Genomic DNA, 14,755 nt, shown 5'->3' on the forward strand with positions numbered 1-14,755 from the left:
TCCCAGCCCCTGGGGGCTGCTGCCCCGCCCCCTTCCCGCGCGGGCGGGGTCGCTGCGGCGCCGCAATCGGGCGCGCGCGGGGCTGCGCGGACGTGGGTCGGCAGCCGGTGCCCGGAGGTCGCCAGGCCGTCCGCGCCGCCGCCCCTTGCCTGACGCACGGAGGGGCCGAGACGCGATTTGCGGCGAGTGACTGGAGCCGCCGCTACCGCCGCCCGGGCCCGCTCCGCCCCCAGCCCGCCTTTCTCCCGCCTCGGCCCTTCGCCTCCGCCCGCGCCTCGCTCGCGTCCCCGCGCCCTCCCCGCCGCCCCGGAGCCTCCGGCCGCCAGCTCCAACGCCAGCCGGGTGAGTGTGGCCGCCGGGCGGCAGGGCGGGCGGAGCGCGCAGGCCCCGCGGCTGGGCGGCGAGGGCGGGCGGGTGCAGGCGGCAGTGGCCGGGGGCCGGGCTTTCTTCTCCCGCGCGGGCCGCGGGGCGGTGGGGTCGCGCGGCTGAGGGAGGGACGCCCCCGCTGCCGCCGCCGCCGCCGCCGCAGACAAAGCGCCTTTGGTGGGAGCCCCACTGGGCCCCTGCCTCCGCGCAGCCTACCGAGTGCGGCCGTGGCCCGCAGAACCCGGGCCGCTCGCGTCCCCCCCCGCTAAGTGCCCTTGTTCATTTCTGGGTGAAAGGGACCCGAATCGTGCAACAGGTTTGGGTGTTAATTCCCTATTTATTAACGGGTCTTGTCCTTGGGCGTGCGGACACCCGAGGTGGTAGCGCCCAGCTCCGGGGCGAGTCCCCGCGGCCAGCGCCGGAGGCTGGCTCCTTTGTGTGACCGGTGACCAACCCTGCCCGGTGGATGGGGGACACCGGCCCCAGGCCCCCGGGCTGCGCCGAGATTCCCGGACGTCTCGCCCACGGTGTAGGGCTTAGCTTCCCCCGGGTCTGCAGGACGTTAACATCTCTCCAGCCTTTGGAGGAATCACAAAGGGAAGGGAGAGAGGTTTGGCAAGGATCTCTGGTTATATATTTATTCTGTGTGTTAGGCTCGTGTTAGAGAAGAGTGTGGCCGGCTCTTGAGGGTGCGGGTGGGATTTCACCCTGAGATGCACGATTTGGACTTGCGGCTGCTGTGACAGCAAGTGGTTCTCATGGTGCTTTGACGGCTTTCGCTTGTACAGACATCACCCCAGAAGTTCGAAGCGTGGTTGAAGGAGTAGCTGGATAGCAGCTGTTTGACAGATCGACCCTTTCTTCACATTGTTTTCTGTACATACCCACCGTGCATCGCATAGGCTGGCGAACTCTCAAATTAAAATTGCCACTCAAAATATCCCCGTATTGGAAAATATTAAATTCACATGGTTTTCTTTGGCTTGATAAACCTTCTTTTTCTTAGGTGTGAGAAACTTTTCTCCCCTCCAAGGAAGACTATGTAGTAAAGAACAATTTATCTTTGTTTACATACCTTGGGTCTTGCTGTTACCTAGCTGGTTTCACTGGAATGCTATTTTAGTATAACAATACTAAATGGAAGGAAAATATCTTCCTTTTACTTTGAGCAATAAAATACTTCATTGTTCTAGAACCAGGAAGTTTTTATACAAAATACTTTGTGTGGACAAAAGTTGGTGACTGTCTTTACCCCATGACCAAATACATGAAAGAATTCCCAGAGGGCTTAGAAAGCATTACACAGCTCTATAGATTGTTTTTATATCCCAGATTCCAGGAAATCATTTCGCTGTGTATTTATTCAAACAATCTAGACTAAATTTAACCTTAAAATATGGGCCTACTCTATAAATTCCTGAATGTTAGAGGATGCATTGATTGCATTTAGTTTACCAAGCATTTTAACATCTGTGAATAATAATTGGAAGGAATAATTGATGGGTGAGAATTAGAGCTGGTGGTGGACCTAGAAATGTGAAAGCGGAATGTGGGACATAGAAAGTGATAGAAGTTGCAGAGTTTCATCTACTTCGGTTTTAGTAGATTGAAGGGCACATCTGAAAATGAAATGTCCACTATCAAAAAAAACAGTCTTAATCACCTTTTTTTTGACCCATTTTTCCCCATGTCTTCTACAAAGACTCCTTGAAGCTTTTTCTACTTGCTAAACACAATCTTGATATTAATAAGGATTATTTTTAAGAAATGAAATTATACCAAATTAATCTTATCTGTACAAAGCTCTGGCATAATTTTACTGAAATTCTATCTGCGTTTGTAACTAACGTCAAAGAGCTTTTGTAGATGTTAGAAGCAAAAGGAACAACCCCTTGAGAAAACTGGGGTATTTACTAATAAAAAGTAGCAGAAACTTAAATTTCTAAAATAGTTTTTTTATTGAGGTATGACTGATAACTGCATAGAATTCACTCTTAAAATGTGCAGTTTGGTAGTTTAAGTATACTCACAAAGTAGTGCACACATCATCACTAATTAAACAACATTTTCATCATCCTGTAAGGAAAACTCCATACTCCTGAGCTATCATCCTCACATCCCTGAACTAGGCAACTACAAATCTACTTTCTGTCTCTGGATTTTCCTGTTCTGGACATTTCATACAATATGTGGCCTTTTGTGTCTTTGTGTCTTTCAGTTAGCATATTTTCAGTTTCATATTACGCATGTATCAATAGTTCATTCCTTTTTATAGCTGAATAATATTTCACTATATGAATAGGCTGCATTTTGTTTATCCATTTACCAATTGATGGACATTTGGGTGGTTTCCACCTTTGCGTTTTTATAGGTAATCCTGCTGTGAACACTCATTACAAGTTTTTGTGTGGACATATGTATTCAGTTGTCTTGGATGTGTATGTAGATGTGGAATCGCTGGGTCATATGGTAACTCTAACTTCTTGCCAAAGGAATTACCAAACTATTTTCCATAGCTGCTGTACCATTTTACATTCTCACCAGCAAAGTAAGAGGGTTCCATTTTCTCCAACTTATTTAAAGTGGGTTTAATACTGTCTTTTTGATGACAGCTATTCTGTGGGGTGGTATTGTGGTTTTCATTTGCATTTCCCTAATGGCTAATGATGTTGAACATCTTTTCATATTCTTACTGGCCATATGTATATCTTCTTTGGAAAAATGTCCATTTAATTTATAATCTTTTCTAATCCTATGTATTCACATGTATTTTCTCATTTAGTCGAAATAGTCCTGTAAGTAGGTTTATCCTGTTTTACTGCTAGGAAACAGGTGCAAAGAGGTCACCTTACTCATTTTTTAACCTTAACGTTAGTCAGAGTTAGGGTTTGATTGTAAACTCAGGTGTTCCAACTCTGCTGCCTGCATTCTTTCCACTTCATGAGGCATACAGAAGTTAAATTGTGTTTGCAAATTTCTTGGCAGATCATTGACAGAGTGGGAGAAAAAATACATAAAAATCAAACCAAATAACTAAAAGCAGGTGTTCTGGCTACATTGTATCATATTCACCAGATTTTGTTATGCTTTTTCAAATAAATTCTTTGTTTTTTTCCTATCTTAATAAGATAGATCTGATTTTCATATTTCCTGTGGGGAAACAAAGATTAAACCTAGTACCAGCTTTGTAGTGACCTAGTTAGTACTAGAACCCACTATTCACTGAGATACTGTGCTTTCTATTCCCTGTATCTTTCATGTTCCCCATTTTCCTACTCGTTTATTCCCTTTAACCTTAAAATAATTGAATAATTTCAGATTTTTCATAAATATTAACACTTTTATTTTTGAACAGGACAGTTTGCTAGTTTTCCTTTGAAGTGCAGGATTACTAAAGTACATATTTCAGTTTTCATGTACAGCCCTATACCAGGCGTAGCAGGCGTGCAAAATTCTCAACTCCTTGGAGAGTAGGTATAGGCCATATGTGTTATTTATTCATCTTGTACATTGCTCAGCATAGTGCCCCACACATAGCAGGAACTCTATAATCTTTGTTGAATGAGTGAATACAAGTCCATTTTTTTACTGCAAAAAAACAAAAACAATAAAAACTTTTCTGGTACTCTTTTTTTTTTTTAAGAATAAAGGCAATACAAATTCCAGAAAAAGAAACATTTTCTTATCCCTGGCATATAACCTAAAAAATATTAAATGATAAAAATAAAGGATAAAAATTAGAACTTGACCTAAAATTCTATGCTGTAATTTATGGAAAGAAGTAACTGTTGTTTCGTTTCCTTAGAGCCTAAGAAAAATAGGCTCTAAGGACCTCGTGACTGGCACAAGTGCTTATTATAGGAGTTGTACTCTGAGTGTTGTTAAACGAATGTCCAGTGAATGGATGAAAGAGTTTTCACTATAGCAAGTAGAGGAGATAGAGTAAATGAATATTTAGGCCTTGCTTTTCATTTATATATTTTAATTGTCAAACATGATGCATTTTAATTATGAAAATAACTTTGAAAATTCAAATAATACATGAGTATACAGCTTAAAAGCCAAAAATCTCCCTTTTCTTATCCCCATTCCTTCCTTTAAACCCAAGGTAACCATTGTTAACAGTTTAGGGTTTTTATTTCCAAACATACATCTTTGCATTAATGCATATGTGTGTACAAATACATATTGCATATCCAGCCAGACTTACATATATGTGTATTCACAATGGTTTTTCTTTTACAAATTGGATTGCACTGCACATATTCCTTTGTTTTTCACTTAAGACATTTGCATCTATGGTCACAAAGGATAAACATAACACATTGCCTTTTAGTTTGCTAAAAGGTTTTAGTGTCAAGATTAAACTGGCCTCTTAAGAATGAGTTGAGAAACTCCCTTTTTTCCTCCTGTGCTCTGGAATAGTTTAAAATGTCTGTCTTGTAAACATTTATTAGAAATGACCTGACAGCCTTGGGTAAGAGAAGGGATCTGATGCAACCTTTCTAATTTTTCCTGTTTTTCTTTTTTTCTTTTCCATCAAGTTTTGGCTCCTATATTCTGCTACATTTTTGGTGAAGGAATTCTTCCACACTCATACTTCCCTTCCCCGAGGTCTGATGAGTAAGTTGACCAAACAAACAAAATCAAATGATTAAATGAACCAATGGATGCAGGAGTATGTGCACTTTTCTCTTAGATTCATGATTAAGTCCTGTACTTACTAGTTTTATAACCTTAGGGAAGTTATTTATCCTTTTTGAACTTCTGTTTTCTTGTTTGTGGCATGGTAGTAATTCTCACCTTTCAGGAGTCTTGAAAGTATTAAATGAAATGTGAGCTAATATATGAAAAACGTCAGTAGTTGCCTATAATTAAAATGAAAAAAATGTGTAATACTAAACTGTAACATGCTATACAAATATAAATTTGTCACTGTAGTTATTCTAAATTATTTTAGCTTAACAACAAATTTAAGGAGAAAGGGTAGTGAAGCTAGGGATGTTTTCATGAATAAATTGGAAGGATCTGTAAAAATTCCAGGCCACTTAGAATTTAATTTTGGTGGACAGTGATTTCTAAATAACTGCACGCTTTTGAAGCGGATAGTAGGGAAAAGCAGTATAGTAAACAGACCCGATTAATCTTGCATAATCACTTATTAGCCTTGTGACTTTGGACAAGTTAATTTCTCTCAGTAAAATGGGATAAATACACCCACTTTATAGGGTAATTATGAGGAAAGAGATTAGTATAGTGCCTGATATCTAAAAGATGTTCAAATTATTAATTATTTCTTTGCATGTAATGAGTGCCCAGCAGGGACAAACAGGAGGAATTAGGTTTTGCTGTTTGAAGACTGCTTGGTGTAATGGAAAGAACATTAGGCTCAAAGTCAGAGTTTTAGCTTGTGTACTACGCTTACTATTATCTATCGGCCTTAGACAAGTCACCTGCTAAGTTCATTCTATTTCCTTACCTATTAAAAAAAAAAAACAAGAGAGCTAACACTTACTGAGGATCTATTTTATATGCATTTTCTAGGCAGTTTACAAATTGTACCACACTTAATCCTCCCAATAATTTAACCAGATAGAGATGATACCATTTCCCATTTTATTAGATGAAGAAACAAAGGTTTGGGAATTGAATTTTCCGACATCCGTGTGGTGGACATTCCCAGTCCTGACTGTTCTTTCACTCCTTATGTCTGTTTGTTCTTTCACTCCTTACGTCTGTTCCCTCCTGGGGCTGATAGATGTGCCCCTGCATATACAGGGAATACCAAATAAGCATATTGCAAACTGAAATACTAAGAGTGTTTAAAAAAAGCTAAACCAATGCAGGATGAGACTTTTTATTTATTAATGATTTCCATTAATAAAATACAAACAGATTGTTTTAATGCCTATGCTTAAGAGCAGTAATTCAAGTTTTTTAATACTTATGCTGTTTGTAATCACTTTACCTAAATAATTTATTAGGCTTCATTGCATTTCCATCTGACCAGTAAAGAAAGGAGTAGGTAGTGGTTATAAAGGGAAATAAATAAGCCTGTATGATAGTGATGTGTGTGTGTATGTATGTATGTAAGAAGAGCTTACATTTCTCTGGCATTTACAGAAACTCCAGATTCTTCGAAAGGAGCAGAGAAAATCTGCATTATAATTGTTTGTCTGCTAGCAGACTTACAGAGTCATTTAAAAAATGAACCTGTCTTTGTCAGCTGGTTTGTAAAGCATTATTGATTATATTCTTGGAAATGGTATTTTGTCTTTCCTTTGGGAGGGGTTTCATTTTGTTTGATCAGATTCAGTGATATTGATTTGGCATTTTTGCAGGCCTTGTGCTAGGGATATGCAAAACAAAAATGCTGTTGGGACATCACAAATTAAATTGTGATTCAATACTGGTACAGAAGGTTTAGAAATTCTATCTATTGAGGCTTCATTTTTCATTTTTATTTTATTTGGTAGGAGTGGGAGGGAATTCCTGCGTTTAGGTTACAGAATTTTTATCAGAGTAGGTTTGAATTGCACCATGTAAATCCTCATTGATAATGAATGTTACTTTTTGCAGAGTACAGTACAAAGCATCATAGTTATAGGTAAGAGTTAAAAAATGTGGTTCTTGTCTTCAAAGCATTTATATTAGGGAGGCAAAGAAGGAGGAAAACAAGTACAAGGACGGAGAGGGATCTTAAAGCTTATACTTGCTCTTTGTAGAATCAGTTTTGCTGCATTGGGCTTTGGTAAAGGTTTCTCCTGATGGATGATACATCAGGAACAGCCCAACTCTTAAAAAAAATGTTAGTTCTGTATCTTGTGTATCTTGTTCATTCTATAATGTTCTCTTTGCTCTCTAAAAATTACTGTTTCCTCTAAGTACCAAGAATAGTTCCTCCTTTGAGTACTTTCTGTTTACCTGGACTGTGGACTGAATTTTCCCCCATGTGATGGCTGCTAAAAAGCCTGAGCCAGATCTGTGGCCCAGTAGAAGCGTATAGGTTTTCTACTATGCTGTAAATTTTTAGCCTTTTCCTTTGTAGCATTTTTGGTGTTTTTTAAAATTACTCTTTTGCTTTTATGTTTAAATTTATTAACTTTTCATAGTTCATATGTTTATGTAAGTCTCATTAATACTTTTCAGAACAAAACAGGGGTATCTATAAATAAATATAAATGAAGTTTGTGGAGGAACATACCGAGGCAAGCAGGTTAGTAGAGCCATATAGAGTAAAGAGGTTTTATTTCATGGGACAGCTTTGATTGATAATGGTGGTTGTGTGGAACACCGCACTAAAAAGTAATTGAAGGCAGCATGTGGATTTAGTGGGAAAGGCTGCTGTGATCACTGAACAATGCTGTTGTCGTGGGTGTAGGGCTAATAACGGCATGAGTGCCTGCATTTGCCATCCCTGTCATAGATAGGATGTATAGGATGCTAAATAGCATTTTAGAGCTTGGTTTTGCCAGGAGAGATGGGGATTTGGGGAACAAGCTGGTGACTTGCTGGGATTGGTGGTCAGATTGGTTCAGCTAGAATAAAATGTCTGCAATGCATCAAGGAGAAATGAGGTTGGTAGAAAAAGTGAGGAAGCAGGTGTGGGAAGCCTTAACAGAAGAGATTAGATTTAAAAAAATCTGAAATTATTAATCCCCTATATCATTTCCAGTGGCTTTGCCTTAACTCAGGTCCTTGTCATCATTTCATTTAAAAAGTTAATTATTTTTTGTGTGCGTAATACATTCATATGTTCAATATTTAAAAGGATACAAGAGGACAGACACATTTAAGTCTTTATTTTCCTGTTTATCTGTAAAGTCAACCCAGTGTTATCAGATTATTATGTACTTTCCAGAAATATTTTATGTAAACAAATGTGCTTTCCCATCCATTTTTACATAAGTGACATTTCTATACCTATGCAAAGACTGCTTCTGTACTAGACATACTATTCTGCACTTCCCATTTTCGACTCCATGGAGGGTTTTTTTTTTATATCAGTACACAAAAAACTTTCTTCTTTTATTAAAATAAACTTTTTACTCAGAAATAATTTTAGGCTTACAGAAAAGTTGCAAAAATAGTACAGAAATTTCCCATATATGCCTCACCCAGTTTCAGTTTCCCCTAAAGTTTATCAACTTACTGTGGTATTGCCAAAACTAAGAAACCAACATCAGTATGTCACTGTTGACTAAACTCCAGGCTTTGTTTGGGTATCACCAGTTTTTCCATTAATGTCCTTTCTCTGTTCCATGGTCCTGTACAGAAAACCACATTGCATTTAGTTGTCATGTCTCCTTAAGTCTTGAGGAGTACTAGTCATGTGTTCTGTAGAAAATGCTTTTCAACTTGGGTTTGTCTGATGTCTTCCTCATGATTGGAATAGAGTTATGGGTTTTTGGAAATACACAAAGTTGAGTTGCCCTTCTCATGTTATGTGAGAGAGTACCAGATAATTACATGTGACTAATGATGTTACATTACCTGGTTAAGGTAGTGTTTGCCGGGTTTCTCCACTGTAAAGTTACTATTTTCCCTTTCTGTACTTTATTTTCGGAAGTGAGTCACTAAGTTCAGCTTACCCTCAAAGAAGGAGGGGAAATTAAAGCAGCTTTCTTTTTAAAGATGTAATATTCCTTTGGGTGGATGTTCCATATATTTTATTCAACCTAATTTTATATCCCCTATTAACATATATTTGGATGGTTTAGTATACCATAATAGGAGAACAGGTTCTGGAGCTATACTACCTGGGTGCATATCCTGGCTTCACACTAGCTATGTGATCTTGGGCTGCTTTTACTTGGCTGCTTCGTTTCTCTATCTCTACAGTGGGGTAGTTAATAACATCTACCTCTGCTTGCTATTAGGATTTTTGGGATGATTAAATGAGAAAATGTATAAAGTGCTTAGAATAGTATGCGGTACTATACTAAGTGCTCAATAAGTGTTTGCTATTATTATTATTATTAATTTTTTTGTCCTCACAATAATACTGCAGTGAGTAGTTTGTATATGTTATTTCACACACAAAGATGGGGCAGATAGGTATACCATGTCATAAATTCCTAGAAATGGGTATTGCATTTGTAATTTTGATAGGTACTGCCAAATTTCCTTCCATAAGCATTGTTCATTTGCATATCCACCAGGGATATGTGAGAACATCTGTGTCCCTATATCTGCTACTAAATTATTTGATCTTTGCTGCTCGATTGGTTCATATCCATTATTATGAATCTGAGTGTCTTTTCACTGAACCTTTTAAGAGTTTGTATTTTGATGCTGTTTGGAAGCAGCTTGTGCTGGCAAGTGATATGGAAAAGTGTTGTTTGGGAGAAATAATTGTTTAACTTGATAAAGAATAGTTTGGAGCTGGGAAAAAACAAAGTAGTATTGTGACTGCAGAATGGACAATCTGAGAAACCTTCGAAGTTGCTGGCCTCTCTTCTGACAGCATGGTGTCTTGGTAATTGTTTTTAAAATTTTTAAGAGAAATTACTATCCTACACTTGCAGCTAGCAGCAAGTGAAGCTTCTGGAGTAGAGGTTGGAAAAGATTGTGTGAAAGTAAAACTGAAAGTTAATCTGGCACATCTTTTATGATATGCATGTTTATCATATCATACATAAAATTGCATAATAAGTAGGCAGAAATTAAAAGCAGTTCACATGTAACTGTAATAACCTCAACATGCAATTTTGAAAGTTTTTCTTTCCCATTGTATTCTCCGGTATCTATAATCATTGCCAGTCAGTAGTATTTTCCTGATATTATTTATTGTACTGTTCAGTGGTTGTTATCATTAAACAGTCATCATTCTCCACTCCCTACCCCCACCCCACAACTACACTGTAAAAAACAAAAGTGGTGAATGTTCCTTTACATAAGATGGGTGGGGGTCGTAATGGGGGTGACAGTCCTTTGTTCTTTTCCTTAGTTTGAGTCTCATGTTTGGGAGTCCATGAGCTCAACCTAGCTACTTAAGAATTATACACACCTTCCCCCCACCAGACATTCATAGCTCCTTTATCCCTCATGCACTAGAGGCTACAAGAAATCGGGGGCAGGAGAGCAGATTGATGGGGGTTGGAAGGGAGGAGGATACACAATGACCACTATTCTGAAAGAAGGGAAAGAGATGTCAGCCAGGGGAAGGAAGTAGACACCAAGAATATGGAATCAAGATCCTTGGAATTTGAGATTCTTGGTTCTGAATTAAAATTAAAAGAGTGGAGAGGGCAAAGGAGAGCTCAAGTATAACCGGTTAACTCTTTTAACCCTCTTAACCCTGGCATGATAGTAGTACTAAAGCAGTACTGGACTCAATAAAATAAACTAATAAACTCAGTCCAACCAAGTCAAACCAAAACATTTCTCCTAGCTGCTTTAAACTACAAAGTAAGTCTTTTAAAAGACAGTTAACTTTCAAGTCCTTTTCTGTTTCAACAGAGGAAGCTGGAAGACAGCAGCCTCTTGGAGTCAGGAGGTATGAAGGATGCCCTGCTTGCAGGAGAGAACTTAGAAGGCAGGAGGAACGGAAGCCCAGAGACAGCTGAGAGAGACAGTTTTCCCTAGGTTCTGGACTGTCTTTATTCATAGACAAGTAAAAGCTCTACTCCAAATATTTCCTCCTTATAGGACTGGCAGCTAACAAGGCGTACATACATCTTGAGGTGTGGAGAGATGGAAGTTACTACTACTATGTAATTTAGGATTTGTATCCAATTTACTTGAAAAACACTTTAAGAGCCCTAAGATCAGAAATGGGGAATGGATGCTTTAGGGCATCTGAATTAAATAGACGACAACCCTGGATTATAGTTTAGTTATATTTTTAACATAAAATATCTGTTAATATGCCATTTTACTTAACCTGTTTTTTTACAATGTGAGAATATTTAAGCCTATCGTTACTTATACCTTAGTGTAGCCCATTAGAACACGTAGATTGCTTTTTCCTTAATATTTGGCTGAGATCAGATATTAAGGAAATAAGAATGTTGATAAAAGAAGAAAGGTAATTTTGTAATTTACATCCTTGTGCAGGGTCATGCTAGACACTTTGGTTGTTCATTTTTGGTGACATTTAAGAATTGAGTGCAGTCTGTTGAAGGTGAGGTGTTGGTGCCACAAGTCTGACTTAATACAGACCTGGGCTTCTTAGTCATTCTACATATAGTAACTGCTATCTTCCCATCCACCCCTATTTGATCACTCTTCTTCTAATTTATTTTAGAGCACATCATTCAAATATTAGTGTTTTAGTGAAGTTTCCCAGCTATTTGTAGTAAGATACAGATTTTTCCTCTTGAAGGCACACTTTCCTTCCCACCTACCGCCTTTCACTTTACCACCAGGCAACCATTAATCTATTCTCATTTCTATAATTGTGTCATTTCAAGAGTGCTATATAAATGGAATCTGCAGTATGTAATTTTTTGGTATTGGCTTTTTTCCATGCAGTATAATCCTGTAGATACTCATTTAAGTTATTCCATGTTTAAATAGTTTGTTCCTCTTTAATTGCTGGGTAGTGTTCTATGATATGGATGTATCGTAGTTTGTTTAAATATTATCCATTGAAGGACATCATGGTTGTTTCCAGTTATTGGCTATTGTGACTAAAGCTGCTGTGAACATTTGTGTGAACACGAGTCTTCATTTTTCTGGGTTAAATGATCAGGAAATGCAATTGTTAGGTTGTATGGTAGTTGCTGTTTAGTGTTTTTTAAGAAATTGCCACCTGTTTTTTACAGAGTGGCTGTGCTGTTTTACATTCCCACTAGCAATGTAAGAGTATTATGGGCTGAATTTTATAACTGCCACCCCTAGCAAATTCATATGTTGAAGCTGTAACCCCAGGTACTACCTCATAATATGACTGGGTTTAGAGACAAGAGTCTTTCAAGAGGTGATGAAGTTGACAGGTCTTTGAGTAGGTCCTAATCCAGTTTGACTGATGATCTTGTAAGAAGAAATTTGGACAAACATCTTTGAGGGATATGCTCCCGTGGAGGGGAGACCATGTGAGGGAGCAGCAGTTGGGCATATTTGTGTTCTGTTTCCAGGTTCTTTGTTCTGTTCTGTTGACTTATGAGTTTATCTCTCTGCCAATATCAGTCTGGATTAATATAGGTATAGAATAAGTCTTGAAATCTAGTAAACTGATTTCTCCTACTTTATTCTTATCCAAATTATTTTAGCTATTCCAGTTCTTCTGCCTTTCTATGTAAATTTTAGAGTAATCTTCTCTGTAAGAGTCTTGATGGGATAGATTTTGCTAGGAATTCCGTGAAGCCCATGTATCAAACTAGGGAGAACTGGCATCTTTGGAGTCTTCCAGCCCATGAACATGGTGTGTGTTGTGTCTCCATATTTTATAGAACTTCTTTGAAGTCTCTCATCAGCATTTTGTAGTTTTCAGCATGGAAGTAATGTACATGTTTTCTTAGATTAATACCTAAGTATTGCATCCCTTGGGGTGATTGTAAATGGTGTCATATTCATTACTAGTACATTATAGAAATACAATTGATTTTTGTATGTTGTATCCTATAGCCTTGCTGAACTCATTTATTAGTTCTAGGAATTTTTTGATAGATTACTTGGGATTTTCTACATAGTTATGTTGTTTGCAAAGAGGAGTAATCTTCCTTTTTAATCCATATGCTTTATATTTCCTTTTCTTATTGCACTGATTAAAATTTCTGATATTACCTTGAATAAGACTGATGAGAATGGACATACTTGCCTTGTTCCTTATGTTAGGGAGAAGCATATTTATTTAGTCTTTCACCATTAAGTATAATGTTAACGGTATGTTGTTTTTGTACAAGACCTTTTATCAAGTTGAGGGAGTTCCCTTCTATTTATATTTTTCTGAGTTTTTATCACGAGTGGGTGTTGAATCTGACCAGTTGCATTTTCTGCAACAGTTATGATTATGTGATTTTTCTCCTATAACTTGGTAATATGGTGGATTACATTGGCCAGTTTTCACATATTGAACCAACTTTGCATCCCTGGAATAAACTATACTTGATCATTTTGTATTATTTTTATATATTGCTGAATACTGTTCATTATTATTTCATTAAGGATTCTTATGTTCACATTCATGTCTGGTTTTGGTATCAGTATGTAGTAGCTTCATGAAATAATAGGAACATGTTCCCCGCCCTTCTGTTTTCTGGGAAAGATTGTGTAAAATTGATATTAATTCCTCTTTAAGCATTTGGTAGATTTCTTCAGTGAAAACCATCTGGGCTCAGATTTTTAACTTGTGGAGTACTTATGAATTCATTTTCCTTGCTAATCTTTAAAGATCTCATATTCTGTTTTATATTAGGTGAGTTGTGGCAGTATGTGTGTTTTGAGGAAAAAACTTTTGGCTCATTCAAATCAAAGTATGTACAGGTGTTCATGTTCCTTTATCCTTATGCTGTTTGTATTGTGTAGTGTTACTCCTCCCATTTCATTCCTGATATTGGTGATTTGTGTGTGTGTGTGTGTCTCTCTCTCTCTCTCTCTCATTTGCTTTGCTCCTTTTTTCTCCTGCTTGCTTTGGGCTTAATTTGCTCTTCTCTTAATGTGGGAACTTATATTATCGTTTTGAAATTTTTCCTCTCCTAATGTATTCACTTAGTGTAGCACTGCTTTAGGTGTGTTCCACTTTTTTTAATATATCGTATTTTTATTTTCATTCAGATGAATTAATTTTTTTAATTTCCTGGAGACTTCCTATTTGACACATGGCTTATTTAGAAGTATATTAACTAGTTTCCAAATGGTTGGAGATTTGCCTTTTATCTCTTGTACTGATTTCTAGTTTGATTCCATTGTGGCAAGAGAAGGTGCTTTGTGTGATTTCAGTTATTTTAAATTTGTTGAGATTTGCTTTTATGGCTCAGGGTATATCTTGGAATGTGGTCTGTCTTAGTGTATGTGCTACAGACATTTGGAAAGAAATGTATATTCTTTAAATATTGACTGGATCATGTTTTTGAGTTCTAAATCCTTACTGACTTTTGTCTAGTTGTTTAGAGAGGGATGTTAAAGTCTCCAACTATGTGGATTTGTCTTTTAGTTCTTTCATTTTTTGTTTCATGTATTTTTTCAACTCTCATTTGACCCCTACACATTTAGGATTGCTATGTCTTCTTGATGGATTGACCCTTTCATCATATACATCTCTGTCTTTGGTAATTTTCTTTGCTCTGGAGTCTACTTTATCTGCTATTACTTTATACAGCCACTCCTGCTATCCTTTGGTTAATGTTTGCATGATTTATCTTTTTCCATCCATTTATTTTTTGTTTTCTGCTCATCCCTGTTTTTCATTTTTCTGTTTTCTTTGGATTGCTCAAGTGTGTTTCTA

The 14,755-nt window shown here is 37.8% G+C and overlaps 1 protein-coding gene across 3 annotated transcripts in view; it reads left to right on the forward strand.

Moving 5' to 3' along the window:
* The first annotated feature begins 210 nt into the window (after positions 1–210).
* Positions 211–14,755, forward strand: part of SESTD1 (SEC14 and spectrin domain containing 1) — a 152,454-nt gene continuing 137,909 nt past the window's right edge. For 2 of the 3 annotated variants that reach the window (XM_057503833.1, XM_036879370.2), the window contains exon 1: positions 255–342. The gene's annotated coding sequence lies outside the window, so the exon portion shown is untranslated. Of the gene's footprint in view, positions 343–14,755 lie in introns of all 3 variants that reach the window. The other variant, XM_036879369.2, reaches the window with a different exon arrangement.

This window comes from Manis pentadactyla, chromosome 6 (assembly GCF_030020395.1).
Source record: "Manis pentadactyla isolate mManPen7 chromosome 6, mManPen7.hap1, whole genome shotgun sequence".
Classification (NCBI taxonomy): Eukaryota; Metazoa; Chordata; class Mammalia; order Pholidota; family Manidae; genus Manis; species Manis pentadactyla.